The sequence below is a fragment of the Tamandua tetradactyla genome, chromosome 26 (assembly GCF_023851605.1).
Source record: "Tamandua tetradactyla isolate mTamTet1 chromosome 26, mTamTet1.pri, whole genome shotgun sequence".
NCBI classification, from domain to species: domain Eukaryota; kingdom Metazoa; phylum Chordata; class Mammalia; order Pilosa; family Myrmecophagidae; genus Tamandua; species Tamandua tetradactyla.
Genome location: NC_135352.1, coordinates 27,719,008 through 27,735,056, shown reverse-complemented (window position 1 = coordinate 27,735,056; position 16,049 = coordinate 27,719,008). Strand labels below are relative to the sequence as shown.

The 16,049-nt window shown below is 42.4% G+C and overlaps 1 protein-coding gene and 1 pseudogene across 6 annotated transcripts in view; one reads left to right on the top strand and one right to left on the bottom strand.

Moving 5' to 3' along the window:
• Positions 1–15,773, bottom strand: part of ACSL1 (acyl-CoA synthetase long chain family member 1) — a 97,973-nt gene extending 82,200 nt beyond the window's left edge. For 5 of the 6 annotated variants that reach the window (XM_077144530.1, XM_077144522.1, XM_077144524.1 and 2 more), the window contains exon 1: positions 15,641–15,773. The gene's annotated coding sequence lies outside the window, so the exon portion shown is untranslated. The remainder of the gene's footprint in view (positions 1–15,640) is intronic. The other variant, XM_077144523.1, reaches the window with a different exon arrangement.
• Positions 2,474–2,965, top strand: LOC143669801 (histone chaperone asf1a-A pseudogene; annotated as a pseudogene).
• Positions 15,774–16,049: the final 276 nt, after the last annotated feature.

The window sequence follows — 16,049 nt, the reverse complement described above, 5'->3', positions numbered from 1 at the left end:
CCTCTTGTATGTATTTAGGGATTTTCCACCTGCACCAGAAAGGGTTTAGGGTGGCACCCTGTCTGTATAAGACAATGACAGATGGGGTGTAAGCCCTGCAAGAAAATAAATATCAAAGCCCTCGGCGCCTGCCCTGCGTTGGGTCCTGGCTAGCCACTCACCAGTTATGTAGCAGCTTCCACTAAGTGTCCATTTGAGAAATGGCCCCACAACAGATAAATAACAACCGGAAAATCATGGGGGTGGGGGCGCAAAAATACCCCCCTTAGTCCTTTCCAGACAGCAGGCGCTCACCATGAGGACAAAAAGCACTAGAGGCGCTTTCTCCATCTTTAATGAGATTAGGCTAGCAGCGAAGACAAGCACAACTGCAAGAGTCAACCTAATCACGCATGACAAGGGAAGAAGCAGGAGAGGGCCTAGGGTGCCAAAGACATCCAGCAGAGGGAGAAAATAACAGGTATGGGCTGGAGACCAGAGGAGGGCTGCAGGGAGAGCCGAGACTGGACCCAGGACAAATCTAAACAGGCAGAGACGGGTGGTGGTGGGGAATCCAAAAGCCAGGCACGTTGGGGAACAAGGAGGACACCCATCTGTCAGGAAGGGCGGCCAATTAGGGACTAGCAGCATCCCTATCCAGAGGCAAGGAGACTCTGCTTCTCTCCCTTCTGTCAGGGGGCGATGAAACTGGCTGCAGGCGGCCCGCCCTAGTCCAGAAAGCATTCAGTTAACTAAGTGCTGCAGATTCAGTCCTTGTCCTCAAGGAGCCCACGGCAGCCAGCAGCTCCCAGAGGTCGCCAGGATTGAATATCAGTGACCTGGATAAGAAGGCCAAAGGGGCACGAGGTTGGGTAGAGTTACTTGTACTTCTTAAAATAGACCAAGGCTTCAGAGGGACTGATAAACTAGAGGAATGGCTTAGCAGAACAGGCAAGTAGGGGTAAAGAGAGAGAGACGGCTACGCAGACAGAGGAAGACCAGTGATTCACAGACTTTGAGAGAAAGCCACTTTCGAGTTTTAACAGTTTTCAACAGGTAACTGCTGTTACCTTAAAAAGCAAAGACAAATGGAATCTATAAAGTAGTCTTATGTTGGGCAGTTCTCGGGAATGAAAAGACCCTGTAAAGAATAGGAGACTCAGTTCTGACCTCCAAATTTCATCAGCTTTGCGTTAAGACCTCAGTGATGTTGAAGGGGGCAGCACATGAAATAGAGAAAAGGTTAACCAGGATTTGGCTCATTGAATGAGGAGGGATAAAGGAGGGGAGGATATTGGTGACAACCACGGGACATGAGCTAAAATTACACCGAGTTCAGGTAACTATAAGAAGAGGTGACTGGCCATGGGGCAGTTAAAAAACAAAACAAAATCTAACAAGTTGCAGAGGATTATCGAATATTGATCCAGTATTAATAAAAAGAGGAAGAAAGAAAAACAGACCATTTGTTTAGGCAGTTATCTGCTTGGAAACAGGAGACACTAGTTTTGGGTCTCTAATTTCCTTATACATTTTACTTCTTTTTTTAGATGAAAATTCCCAAATCAATTCAAAAGTAGACAAAGAAGCAAAATAAATGGTCATTTACCCATTACAGTGATTAACATTTTGCTAATAATTGTTTCACTGTAAATGCATTTTTAAAAGCTATTTTTTAAAGCATATCCTCCCAAATTCCATCATTCAGGTGACACTTTTGAGGCCCCAAGAGCTCTATGATCCTACAGCTTGGGAACCATCTGTGGTAGAATAAAACTGGATGGGACATATACTGCATCCTGCTAGCTTCCCAAAGGTATAAATAAAGAAATGGAACTTAACTGCTGATTTTATGTGGCCAAACCAAAAAGAAAAAGGTCTGTATAATTAGTCTGCAAATATTATCAAGTACTCATTATATGCAAACAGAAAAAAACAAAACAAAAATAAAATCCCTGTCCAAACTAAGGTACAAGCTAAACAACAGTGAACCCGGGGGTTCAGCTTTGCCAACTGAAGCTTACACAAAAGTGCTGGGATCTACCGGAGCTCTGCTAGAACTTGGATGTGGCTCAGCGTAAGGGAATTTCTGCAGAACGAAAGAACAGTTGCTTTTGTAAACACTGAAGCCTTTGAGACTGCACTGATGGGTGCATGTTTTCACACTGAAAGAAAGAAGGGGGGAAAAGGTAAGTTCTTTTTTGAGGGTAGGGAATAGGTAGTTAAGGCTTAAAAGGTACAGTTTCTATTTGGAAGGATGGAAGAGTTTTGGTAATGGATGGTGGTTTTGGTAAATGCGTGAACGGAGGAGCCCATCTCTTGCTGGAGCAGAAGGGTCAGAGCTTGGGTGCAGCCAATCGCAGCCAATGCTGCTAGTTATCAGAACAGAATGAGCTGTAGTTTAGTGAAATAGGGAAGCTGCAAAATATTTTTGGAGTGTTCCCGTGTAAATAAAGAGGAAAAAAAAAGTTTCTCAAGTCGCAGCTGTAATGGCATGTGTAGGGACGAGGTCTGTGCTCTTCCCAGCGCCCGCGCTGAACTTGATGTGCGGCAACAAGAGGTTCAGGTGAACAATGCAGGGGTACTGGGTAACCCTTCTCCTTTCTGCAACCCCTTCCTGTTCAAGATCACCTTCAAGTGCATCGAGGACCTGCCTGAAGACTTGCAATAGAAAATTATCTTTGCGGACTCTGCAGAAAGTGAAGAATATGACCAAGTTTTAGACTCTATTTTAGTGGGTCCTGTTCCTGCAGGAAGGCATATGTTTGTATTTCGGGCTGAGGCACCTAATCCAGGACTCATTCCAGATGCAGATGCAGTAGGTGTAACAGCTATGCTAATCACATGTACCTACTGAGGTCAAGAAATTAGAGTTGGCTAGAATGTAAATACTGAATATACTGAGGCAGAATTAAGGGAAAATCCACCAGTAAAACTAGACTTTTCTAAGCTTCAAAGGAATATTTTGGCATCTGTGCCACTCTGAAGCTGCTATGTACCTTGGAAAAGCCATGCCTTTTTCCTGATCCAGTCTTGTGGGGGCGGTCATGTTTCTTTTAATCTTGACTCAATATTGTAGGGTGGGAAACTTTGATTGGTCTGTTTCCATGAAGATGGGACACACTCAGCTGGGGGTGTGACCTTTTGATTAATGAGAGATGTGACTCTGCCCATTCAAGGTGGGTCTTTATTGCTTTACTGGAGTCCTTTAAAAGGGCAAACACTTTGGAGAAACCTCAGATGCAGACCCAGACCCAGACGTTTGGAAATGGAGAAGCCCCAGGAGACACATTTGCTTAAGAGCCCAGCAGAAGTCACCATGTACCTTCCTGTGAGATGCTAAGCAAGTCAGAGCTGTGCCCCGGAGGAGCTAAGTGAAGGCCCACAGATGCTTAGAGAAGAAACCACTGGCATCAGAAGCTGGAAGAAATGGAACCTGGAACAAGGAGCAGCAGATGCCAGCTATGTGCCCTTCCATGTGAGAAACACTGGCCTATCTTTTCCTGGATGTGTGAGTTTGGACATTTTTATTGCCTTAGAACTGTAAACTTGCAAATTAATAAATTCCCTTTTTAAAAGCTATTCCATTTCTAGTATATTGCATTCCAGCAGCTTTACCCAAACAGCATCCAATCCCAGGGTTAGAAAAACCGGAAGACTCAGAGAACAGTATTCCATATCTACAGTCATTTCTTTCAACAGATGCACTGCCTTCAGCATCAAAGGATGGTCCACGTCAGAAAAGTCACTAAATGTCATGTTAGAACACCACATGGACTGCATGTGACTGCCACCTGTCATCCCTTTAGTAGAAATTAAGCTATAAAACGCACAGAATATTTCCCTGAAATTCCATAAGTACATGGTCATAACACAATGTGAAGAATTTGTTTTAAAAACATCCTGTAGAAAGTTTATAAGAAAACCATTATTTGAGCAAATTGTGGAATATAAATATAACTATTTTTAAGTGATTTTTTTTCTCTGTGTTATTTTATTTGTTCTGAAACTAATCTGATTAAGGCATATTATTGTTTTCTTCTCCCCTGTAATGTAATTTAAATAGCTATAAAAAAACCCCATAAATCAATAGACCAGATTGTAATGTCTTAGCTTCTTGGACAATAGGATAATCTTGTGGGCCACTATTTTACTGGCCTGGAAAGAACAAAGTTCACTTCAACTAAAATGTTTCTTCCTGTGAAAATACATAGTGTGATTTACTTTAAGGGGCAAATTTCCATTCTTTTTTCTTTTGTCCTTAAAAAGGGGACATATGAAATCAACTATATGCTACCAAGGATTTCAGGATCTGATTTTCCAGGCTTCCCTGAAGCCTCTATGGCTATTACTGCAATTCATGCAATACTGGACACATTTTGGTTTGGTGTCTTAAGATGATAATGTGTTTAACTGCTTAATAAGGTCTTCTGGCTATGGTTTTTGTTTTTATAAGAGAGCTCAGGACATCAGAGTACTTCCTGAATCATACATTATTACTGCCCAGTGAATTCAACATGTCAAAAACAAATATAATTCCCTAAGTTTAAGAATAAGAGATTTTAATGGATCAGATCTGTTCACTACATTTATAAAAATACTACAAATACTATGAATTTAACATTTGAAAAACTGTTCTGATAGATCAAATGCTGTTGGCCCCATTTATATAAAATAGTGGATTTAGAAAGTTATATTTAGCTTTTACTTAATAGGTAAGCTACTTTTTTAGAAATACGTAGTTTTTCATACCTGTAGTACTCTTCTCCACACCCCCTGACACTCATGCAGAATAATATTAGGCATATTTGTGGTTAATTTCCTCTAGATAGTTTTTCCAGGTAAATTTTTAAAGCACAGTCTTAGAGAGGAATCCATTAACTTGATGTTGGTCAAAGGTTCTCTTTCTTTGGTGAGAACTATGTCCTTCCTCAAAAATGCCTTATACTCCATTAAATTAAATAGACTATTTTACTCCTGCTGCTAAGCAAGACATTAGCCATATGATGCAAAATTATGCTTTGCCTTCCTATCTAACATTTTTATGCTGTACTTTTTTTTCTTTTTTTTTTGACATGGACAGACTCCGTGAATCGAACCCAGGTCACTGGCATGGCAGGCGAGAACTCTGCCACTGAGCCACAGTTGCCCATCCTATACTATACTTTGTAAAGCTCTTATTTTGAGGAAGGGAAAAAAGACATCTGTCTAAACATGGATTCTAAGCTCTGCCTATTTCCTGTCTTTATAAAAAATTTAATTTGTGAAGCAAAATTAAACTAAATGTTAAAATTTGAAGTTTAATATATTAGATTATTAAAAGAGCATCTGTTCATAGATTTTAAAAGTAAAATACTTGTGATGATTAAAACTATATGAAGAGGGTGGGCCATGGTGGCTCAGCAGGCGGATTTCTTGCTTGCCATGCCGGAGACCCGGGTTCAATTCCCAGTGCCTGCCCATGGGGAAAAAAAAAAAGAAAAAACACTATATGAGGAAAATCTTATTTTTGTCTAATCGCAATTAGAAGAAAGTGCTAAAATATTACTTTAAATGAAATGAAAATAATCTTTTCTAAAAAAGAAAAAAATCTATGGAACTGCACAACACAGTGAGCTATAAATTAAATATGGATTATAGTTAATCGTACAATTATAAAAATATACTCCCATCAATTATAATAAATGTTCAACACCAACACAAGGTGTTAATAGGGTGGTATAAAGGAATCCTGTATGTTATGCATGATTGTTCTGTAAACACACAACTTCTCTAATTAAAAAAACAAATACCTGTTCTAATGAGGTTTCCACATTATCAAGTTCTGGGTTCCAAGGTAAATCTACTCTGGTTTTAACTCGACTCTCCTAAAGTCAGAACCCAATTTTGACATGAATCACAACCTAGTTTCAGAGAGCAGTTTCTATTCCCCTTTAACTGCACACTGAATTCTTTTCTGTTTAAAAATGTCATTCAGCGATCTCTTGCCAACTGGTGGTAGAGAAGGCGTTAGCTTTCTGGTTCTCTAAACTTTTGAGAATGCCTTCTTATTAGTATTAAATAAATACATCCCTAATATGGAAATGCATTTATTTATAAATTATATATATGTACTACTCTATAAGTATTTTTTGAATATTTCTACCCTGCACCCTAACGGATGGTCCAGCCCACTCCCTGGGGTACATGTACCCCATTTTGGAGACTAGCCCTCCCACTACTGAGCAGGACCTGCAGCTGCTCTGTCCACCTGCCTGGCTAAAGTCTCTCTGAGTCTCCCAACATGAGCAGCAAGTCTTGTTACATGAATCACCCTGAAAACCTTGCCACATCCAGGAGGCTCAACAGTAGCACCTGCCAAAGCCTGCAAAGCGACTGCATCCTTAAAGAGAGAGACAAAGATATCCACCATCAAAACGAGTTGGGGCGGGAAGAACACTGCTGGTGAGTGCCTCCTGGCCAAGTGGGAAAGGCTAAATGGACTAGGTCAGCTGTTCTGGAGGAAGGTGGATCAAGGGCCTGGGGCCACACCAGGCTAAAGGGGGTGGCCTCATCTGAGAGGGCCAGATAGATCCTGGGGACCCTACAGCTGCAGCCCCTGCCCCAACGGCCAAGGATCTTCAGCCTGCCAGAATGCTAAGAGGTGCTGGCATCAGCAGAACTTATCTCTGGCTCATCTCAGGATAGAAAAGCACAGATAGCCACTGTCTTTGGATCCTACCCTGTGACTCTGGGCTGTACAGCCAACCCCCTCCAGACCTTGGCTCCCCGCCTCTGTGTTTGGCTGGACTGCTTCACAGTGAAGATGCCTGCCAGCTCCACATCCTGTGAGGTGCCTGCCTGAGGCCCACTGTGGGTAACTATTCTACAGAGAGAACAAATGGCTATGTGACAATTTCACTAGGGGCACAGAAGTAAGGTAAGCTTTTCAGCAGGATTATAAGATATCCCAAGACTATAGCACAATTATGTAAGAGTCTCTTGAATGTGACACTGATCTCTTTCCCTCCCACTTTCTGCATGGCCCACAACCACCTGTTTCTCAAACCTAACAGAAACTAGGTTTCAGAGATCTCTTGCCACACTGGTGGTAGAGAAGGAGTTAGCTTTCTGGTTCTCTAAATTTTTGAGAATGCCTTCTTATTAGTATTAAATAAATACATCCCTAATATGGAAATGCATTTATTTATAAATTATATATATGTACTATTCTATAAGTATTTTTTGAATATTTCTACCCTGCACCCTAATGGATGGTCCAGCCCACTTCCTGGGGTACACATACCCCATTTTGGAGACTAGCCCTCCCACTACTGAGCAAGACCTGCAGCTCCTCTGTCCACCTGCCTGGGTAGGTGTTTCTCAAACCTAACTGAAACTACACTGAAAGAGAAACCTCAGATATACTTCCAAACACAGTGTTTGACCCAAAGAAAGCACACGTTTTCATCAAGAGATCTTCAGTGCCTTGATCCTGGCTTAAAGAGGCAAGCTTTGCACAGTCTCAGAATATACAAACCTGGAACACTGAACTGTATATTCTTGCCACTAACCCCACAGCAATGGGACATGTGGTCATATATAGGACACCCAGTGTCAATTAATCATCAGATGATATTAAGTACTTATTACCAAAAAGACCCTGTGTTAAATGAGGCTGAAAACACAGAAATGGCAATAACTAGGTCTACTCTGTGCCAGAGCTTAGTGTGTGACTGAGTACCAGTGTGGGGAAACAAGATAAATTCATGTGAAAAGGCAAATGCAGGCTAGAGGTAGGGATGCTATTCAAAATTCTTAATAAGCAGCATAACTGCTGCCAATCAGAAAACACCTAGGTCAATGCATCAGGACAGGGTTCAGGAAATCCTCTGCTAAGTCAGGTGTTAACCCTTCAGGTTGTGGACTGGGAGTGGGCGCATGTGGGGCAGTACCGATTTTCTAACCACTACAGGAGTAATTTCCACATTGTAACCAACTAGTGTGGCTGCTGGGCCATCCCAGCTGGATGTCAGCCTGGGGTTCCACTAAGTGAGCAGGAGTCTGAGAAAGGCGAAGATCATTTCAGGAAAAGAACCTCTGAGGAGCAGAACTACAAGAAAGGAGGGTGGGATGAGGAAGGTCAGGCAGACAGAAGATAGAACTCACATACAGTTTTGGGGTGCAGAGACCATGCACCAGAGTGCCACCACAGTTTGCTCTATAAAAGCTCCAGGAAGTGGTGGTTCGGGGGAGGTTTGGGGGAGGTTTGGGAAACAGCAGGTCAAAACCAGGCTGTAGAAGCCCCTGGCAGCCAGGCCGGATTTGGTGCCTATGGAGGAGACCTCAAAGGCTTCTTAGCAGAGCAGGGATTTGAACAGGAGTCTGATTTAGAACAATTAAGAATCACTTCCCACCCCTCCCTCTTACTCCACCACTCTTTTTAACTAAGGGCTTTATGTCTAGACCAGAGGTGAGAGACTCTGGATTAGGTGGTAATACCGAGAACGAAAAGAAGAAATGGGTGTAAGGTGGGCAATATTGTACAGAAAATAAGTTAGAATAAGTTGAATCTGATGTTCAACAGAAAGAAATCTCAGGGCCCAAGTCAAGAACAGCACTGAGGTCCAGCAATTTCTCTAACTGATAGCCCCAGGAACAAACTACAAGGTTTGTCATGGCCAAAGGGGCAGACCAGTAATGTATTCGTGACTAAGTCACCCTATAGCCTTGCACCACAGTTACTTCATCAGTAAAATGAGTGAATTAGGCTATTTCAAACAGCAGCCTAAAGCTCTGGGACTGTTCTAAAGAGGCAACAAGGAGACAGACAAAGCCACCAGGTCTGTGGGATCTGGGTTTCCACCTTATCTTCCCTGCTCCCCCCCAACTTGAACCACAGCAGCCCTGTTTTTATTTATTTATTGTGGGGTTCTGCCCAAAATTTCACTGGGAAAAAAGGATCCCATCACCACTGGATGATGCCACTGTATCTTAAAAACCTGTAAATTCAAATTTTAGAAATGTTTTTGCATGAGGAAGAACAAAGGATTGTCATTATTGCAGGGTGCTGAAAATAGATAATACTTTAAAATGTCACATTATGTGTGAGACTAAAGCAAAAAATGTTTATTTGTTACAAAATTTAGATTTTGACTAGAGCATTTCCTAATATAACTCATGTAGATAGTTTGACTGAATGTCATAAGTACTTAGAATCTCAGGTAGCACATGAGATTTTGTTGGTTTGTCCAGAGTGATCCCCCGATGAATCCCAGAATGATTTGATCAGTGACTGGAAAAGTATTTGCAAGCCCGCTTCGGGGAATGGTAAGAGTGGGGAGAAATTCAACTTCCCCAAGTTGAATTCTTGATATTCTCACAAGCAGTGTGGACAACCAAAGCTATAAGCTGAGCCCCCAGTCTTGGGGTTTGTTCACATGAAACTTAACCCCACTAAAGATAGGTCAAGTCTACTTAAAATTTAGGCCTAAGAGCCACCCCCAAGAGAGCCTCTTTTGTTGCTCAGATGTGGCCTCTCTCTCCAGCCAATATGATGAGCAGTCTCACCACCCTCCCCCTCTCTGTGTGGGACATGAATCCCAGGGGTGTGGACCTTCCTAGCAACATGGGACAAAGATCCTGGAATGAGCTGAGACTCAGCATCAAGGGACTGAGAAAAACCCTAGAATGAGCTGAGAATTAACATCAAGAGACTGAGAGAATCTTCTCGACCAAAAGGGGGAAGAGTAAAATGAGACAAAGTGTCAATGGCTGAGAGATTCCAAACAGAGTCAAGAGGTTACCCTGGAGGTTATTTTTACGCATTAAGTAGATATCACCTTGTTGTTCAAGATGTAGTGGAGAGGCTGGAGGGAATTGCCTGAAAATGTAGTGCAGTGTTCCAGTAGCCATGTTTCTTGATGATGACTGAACAATGATATAGCTTTCACAATGAGACTCTGTGAATGTGAAAACCTTATGTCTGATGCTCCTTTTAGCTACTATATCAACAGAAGAGTAGAACATATGGAATAAAAATAAATAATAGGGGGAACAAATGTTAAAATAAATTCAGTTTGAAATAGTGGTAAATGAAAGCGAGGGGTAAGGGGTATGGTACGTATAGTTTTTTTTTCTCTACTATCATTTTATTTCTTTTTCTGTTGTCTTTTTATTTCTTTTTCTAAATCGATGCAAATGTACTAAGAAATGAATATGCAACTATGTGATGACATTAAGAATTACTGATTATATATGTAGAATGGAATGATTTCTAAATGTTTTGTTAATTTTTTTAATTAATAAAAAAAGTTAAAAAAAAAACCTGTAAATTCATGATACAATGCTTTTGTCTATTAAAAACTTTTCAACATGATCTAACAGGCTGAGAAAGTTTGTTTCTGATAAAAATTAAAGAAAAAATACCCAAGATATGCATCAGAAAGCAAAATTATGTGTTAGGATGAAGTCAGCTTTCTACTTCTGTGAGCGGATGCTCCACCGTCTCTGCTCAGCCCAGTTACCCTCCCCACCCAAGAGTGCGTGCTCTTCCTTCTGCACACATACTGCTTTCCTCATGGGTCTCCACTGTTCTCCAGTCTTACGACACCAACTCCCAGGGCAGGCAAAGCCTTTTGCTTTTTTAATTCTCTAGAAAGTAAGAGCTGTGAGGCAAGGGATCGCATCACTCACTGAATCCAGCTGAATCTTAAACTGTGTTGTCTGTTGTAGCATCTGGTGAGGCAAAAGGACAATTTGAGATACAGGGGGAACAAGAAGGGGGAAGTCAAGGAACAATGACACTCAAGGAGAATCAGCTTGGTCCCGTCTTGCCACCAGCTGGATGATCTGGAACTTTCCAGGTCTTTCTGAATTAAGAATCCATCTAGCTCTAGAGGGACAGTGTAGCCAAGCACTTAGGAGTCCAGGCTCTGAGGCCAGATTGCCCAAGTTCAAATCCTGGTTTAGGCAACTTAATCCCTGTATCTATTTCTTTATCTTTGGTAAAACATGTACTAGAGCAGGACCTCTACAGGCTGTTGGGTAGACTGAGTTAAAGCATGTGAAACACTGATAACAGTACTGTACACTATTAGCTCTCATCTCCTGTCACGTTCCTAGGCCTGCTAATGGCTGGGCTGTGGCCTGTAGCTTCAGTTTGGCCAAAACTGTCCAACAAATTTCATCTGACTCTGGTGTATAAGGAAGAAATGGTGCTCAGTGTATTTTGGCCTTATTTACCAAGACTTCTCTCCCACAGCAGACCTGAGAGGAACATGTCAATTTCTACAGCTGTCCAAACTTTTGTGTAACTGGCCAGATACTACAAATTTATCAAGTCCCTCCCAAAATGAGGATAATGTTCTAAAAAGCAATCCACAGTACTTTCTTTTATGCCCTAACCTCTTTCGATTTATCTTTGCAAACCATGAAACCCTTATCTCAGCACTTTTGAGTAGAACACATGAACCCAAAAGTCCACTGAAATCCATTTGTTAAAAAAAATAATTTTTGAATCATTATCAATCTCAACAATTTTAAAGTAGAATATGCCCAAATTTTTAATGTAGAAAGATATATTTAACTATATAAGAAGCTTGGTAAAGTATTCCAAAATAAACAATTGCTCCTAAATATCCAATAATAGGGGAAAGGTAAATAAATTATGGCACATCCTATAGAGTATATAATGCAGGCCTAGCAAAACTCATCTTCTGAAGAGCAAATATAAAGGAAAACGTTCACAATACAACTTAGGTGATTAAAGTTAAATTATCAAAATTTTTATCTTCAATTAAAAATATATACGGACGAAGAAGTTAAAATGGTCATTACCCAGATATTCCTGAAGATTGAGAGAATGATCAAATGAGAGGGAGGAGGTATATCTGAGAAATCAGGATTTAACACATGATTATGACTACTGACTCATTATACAGACATTTCTTTTTAGTTTCTAGTGTATTCTAATAGCAGAAGTAAATACCTGAAGTCGTCGAACTGTGATCCAGCAGTCTTGATCTTTGATAATGATTGTATAAATACATAGCTTTTATCATGTGACCACATATTGTAAAACCTTTATCCAGTGTATGGGCAGATGAGTAAGAAAATAAAGACATGTATGAAGGAAAAAACAGATTGGGAATATGGGGGAAAATACCTCTCTGTAAACTATGGCCAAATAGTTATAGTACTACTTTAATAAGCTTTCATCAATTGCAGCAAATGTAATTATTATTAAAAAATAGAAATTATATATATATATACACACACACACATACACACACGTATCTGATGGGGGTATACTTGAACACTGTATTTTTTACATGCCTACAACTTCTCTAATTAAAAAATAAATTAAAAATGAGAATCATTCTCAAATATAACAACTAAAAATATACATATGCTTAACATTAAAAAATTTATATGCTTAAGTAAAAAAAAAGAATGGAAGGAAAACACAAAAATGTTAATAGCATTTTATCTCTGGAAGACTTCTGTTTTTTATATTTCCCAAACTTTCTACAATGAGCTTCGATTACTTTTATAATATGAAAAAAATAAATATAGCTTCTCTAGGCCAAATAGTTTTGGTTTAGATATTAGACAGCTTTCAAAATTTTATTTAAAACGTGAAGACTAGCAACTCATTCATAAAGAGAATCAGCCTAGGTACATACATGAAGCCACCAATTTTGAAATTTTAAGAGTCTGCAGATAAGACTCTTGTCTCCTGTGAAGCAGGCAGCACAGCGGAGAAGATCTCTTATTCACCTATAAGCAAATTTTAATCCAAAATTAGCCCTCCAAGCCAGTCATGCTACAAGTAAGGCTCCACTATATTTTATCCTTTCTTCTTGATTCCACATGGGTTACAATTTACTGCACACTGTGTTGCTTCCAATACAGTCAACAACTTGTAAATGTAAAAAAAACAAAATTAACATGACAAATTACATAATAGTTTTTTCTCATCACTGTGGCCTGGGCAACTGTTCCAAGTTTTGCATCACGCCAGCTTTACATGAACTAGAATTTCTTCATAGTTGGCATTCTGCATTTTATGTAAGGACCTGGTGACAAAATGACAATCTCAGAATTGTGTGCCCCCAATACTAGTAAAATTGCCTCTACCTTCTCATCCATAAAGTCCAGCTACTACTTCACAGCTTGTGTTTCTTTAAAAGCTCTCAGTAGCCCTTTAAGTACCAACCTTAAGTTGAAACTCAAACACTGGCAGTTTCAGATCACCTGTGTTCACCTGAGAATTATTCTCCAGAAATGAGTGTCAAAGGAAAGTGACCCAATGTATTCATCTGACTACTCTGAGCCAGACTCACTACCTTGACAAAAACTCTGGTACCTGCATTTTACTTTCTAACTGAATGATCACTGCCTGTCCAAGAACAAGGTTTAAAGAGATCTTAGGATATCAACAGCTCTGAATTCCTTAAAGGAAACTCTTTTGCATTTGATAGAACAGAAATCTTATGCATTGCATCCTCCAAGCAAGACTGTCCACAAAACATTATTAATTGATTCTAACTTAACAGAATTTGGTTGGAAAAGAGAAAACATAAAAGAATAATGGATATCTGCTTTAAATGGCACATTTATACAAAAAATCTAACAAATGACCTTAAAAACTATACTTTCCTCTACAATTACTGAGCATAAATACACCCAGAAATTACTGATATTCCTGGAGAATACTAGTGAAAGGAGAGAGAAGGAGAAATTTCCAACTGTAATGACAAGACAATTGATCTTTCCTGGAACCCCTCCCCAAACTGCACACCCATTTTCCACAAGACAACTACATCAGAACTAAAGATGAAGCATGATCTGGACGTCAAGTGCGACCCTCTGGCATGCTGGTGCATTCTCAGTTATTTCAAACTTCACCCAAAAGCGAAGAGGTAGCTAGGAATACCGTACATGCTTGGTATGAATAAATACCTGACCCTACTTACATCCATCACACCTCTTAAACGTCAAAAAGTTTAAAACCCAGAGATTTCTTTTTAATCAGGCTGCTTGCAAAAATATAAAAATACTGCCAAATACGCACAACAGAGGAAGAAAATACATCAAAATATTTACAGTTGTTGGGGAGGGAGATTTTAAAAAGTCTTCCCTACATAAAGTCAGTTTTAAAAACAAAGGTCTTTAATAGGTCTATTATTATTTTAAACGGGGGGGGGGGGGGAGAAAGTAGGAGGTGCTTTACTTTTAAAGATTTTTTTTCTAGTCCCAGAATTCTAGCTCATTTAAAAACTTTGGTCTAATGTAATCTTTTCACAAATAAGGAGTGTGTCTCAAACTGGGCAATGATTCTCCCAGTTATTTCTTGCCAGGACAAGAAATAACGTCTCCCAAGACCTGGTCCTGTTTGCTTTCCAGTATACAACGCTGCACTGTTCGGCTCCAAACTAATGGAAAGCCATGGTTCCTTAAAAACCTACACCTCCTCAAAATCGCCCAGCACACGCTGTCAACTCAAATTTTTAAGTTTTTGCCAATCTGACCTGCCAGATCCACCTGAAAACGGAGCTTAAGCACAGTTATTGGATGACTTTTTTGTGTGTTTCAAGCAAATAATGTTTTTTTTTCACTGTGATGATTACAGATTAAGTTGTGCAATTTATAGCAGAAACTGCGAGACCTGACCATGGCTAAACAAAAGTCAACAGATGGGGGGGGGGGGGGGGGGTGAGGGGGCACAGATAGTAGGTACTCCGGATACTCATACACCAACAAAAAGCCTTAACTGGAAGGGAGCACTTTTTACGTTGTCACTTTCCAGCTCCGTCACCTTGAAACCAGGTGGAACAGGGAGGGGGTTTGCAACCCCTAACATAACCCTGATTTCGCTTGGGATGTCTATCAGTCTCTTGATTCTTATCCACACGTTCATTCAACTTATCTACCATCACGCTTCGTCTACAGCTACATAAGAACTAAAGATATAGCAAGATCGTCTACGCTGCAAGGTGATGGATAAAATCTTTGCTCCTTAATTTCAAAAAATGACAGTGCCCCTTAAATCAATGACTCCATCACAGCGACGTGCAGCGGCTACAGACACTCCTCTGGAGACACCGCGAGAATTTCTACGTATAGCAACCGGCTTTCGATGCTGCCTCTGACCCTCTTGCAGGCGCTCACGCGGGGGCCGCCATCACGCCAGGGCACCAGGGCAGTCCGGCTCGGATGCTTCCACCGGGGCAAGCCGGATGCCCGTTGCCGGGAGACCAGTGTCACCTGCCCCGCGGCATCTCCTTGCCTCTGAAGATCGGCGTCAAACGTCCCCAGTCGGGCCGCGTCCCCACAGCCACACAGACTAGGGGCCGGTCCCGCGGCTCGCGTCACCCGGCCCCCGCCGCGCCCCGGCCCCGCGCCCACGCCGCTCGCGGGAAGTAGCCGGCCGGCATCTGCGACCCGGCCACAGGAAGCCGCGGCGGCGGCGGCTCGGGCCGACCCGGGGGCCTCCGGCCGCCGAGGGAAGCCGGGCCGGAAAAGCAGAACATCCCGGAGAGCCGAGCGGCGGCTCACGCGCCTCCGCCCCGGCCGCCGCCTCCAGGACTCCGGCGGGTGAGGCAGCCTCAACCCCGCGCGCGCCTCCAGGGACGCGGCAGCTGGAGAAGCAGCAGCTCCGCGGGGCAGGCGCACTCACCTCCCAGCTAGCCGGGCCGCTCCACCGCCGGCTGTCACCGCAGCCCACTGCCTGTCCCGCTCGGGCTCGGGATGCTATTTAAGGCGCCGTCGCCGCCGCCGCGGGAGCCGCCAGCTGGCTGCGCCCCAGCCGCTGCCGTCGCGGAGGGAGGGTGCGGCGAGCGCGGGCGCGAGTGCGCGTGCTGCGGCCGCCCGGCCCCGCCCAGCTCCGGAGGCCCCGCCCCGCGGCTCCGCCCTCGGGGCCGCACGCCCCCCCCACCCCCCGGCCCTGGCGCGCAGACGCAGGCCGCCGGGTTCCTGGTGGCGGCCAGCAGAGGCACTTCGGGTCGCCCGAGCCGCCCTGGGGTTTCCTAAGACTTCAGCGATAGGGCAGAGGGTACATTTTAGTGCTTGTGAGTGAAAAGCTCCGT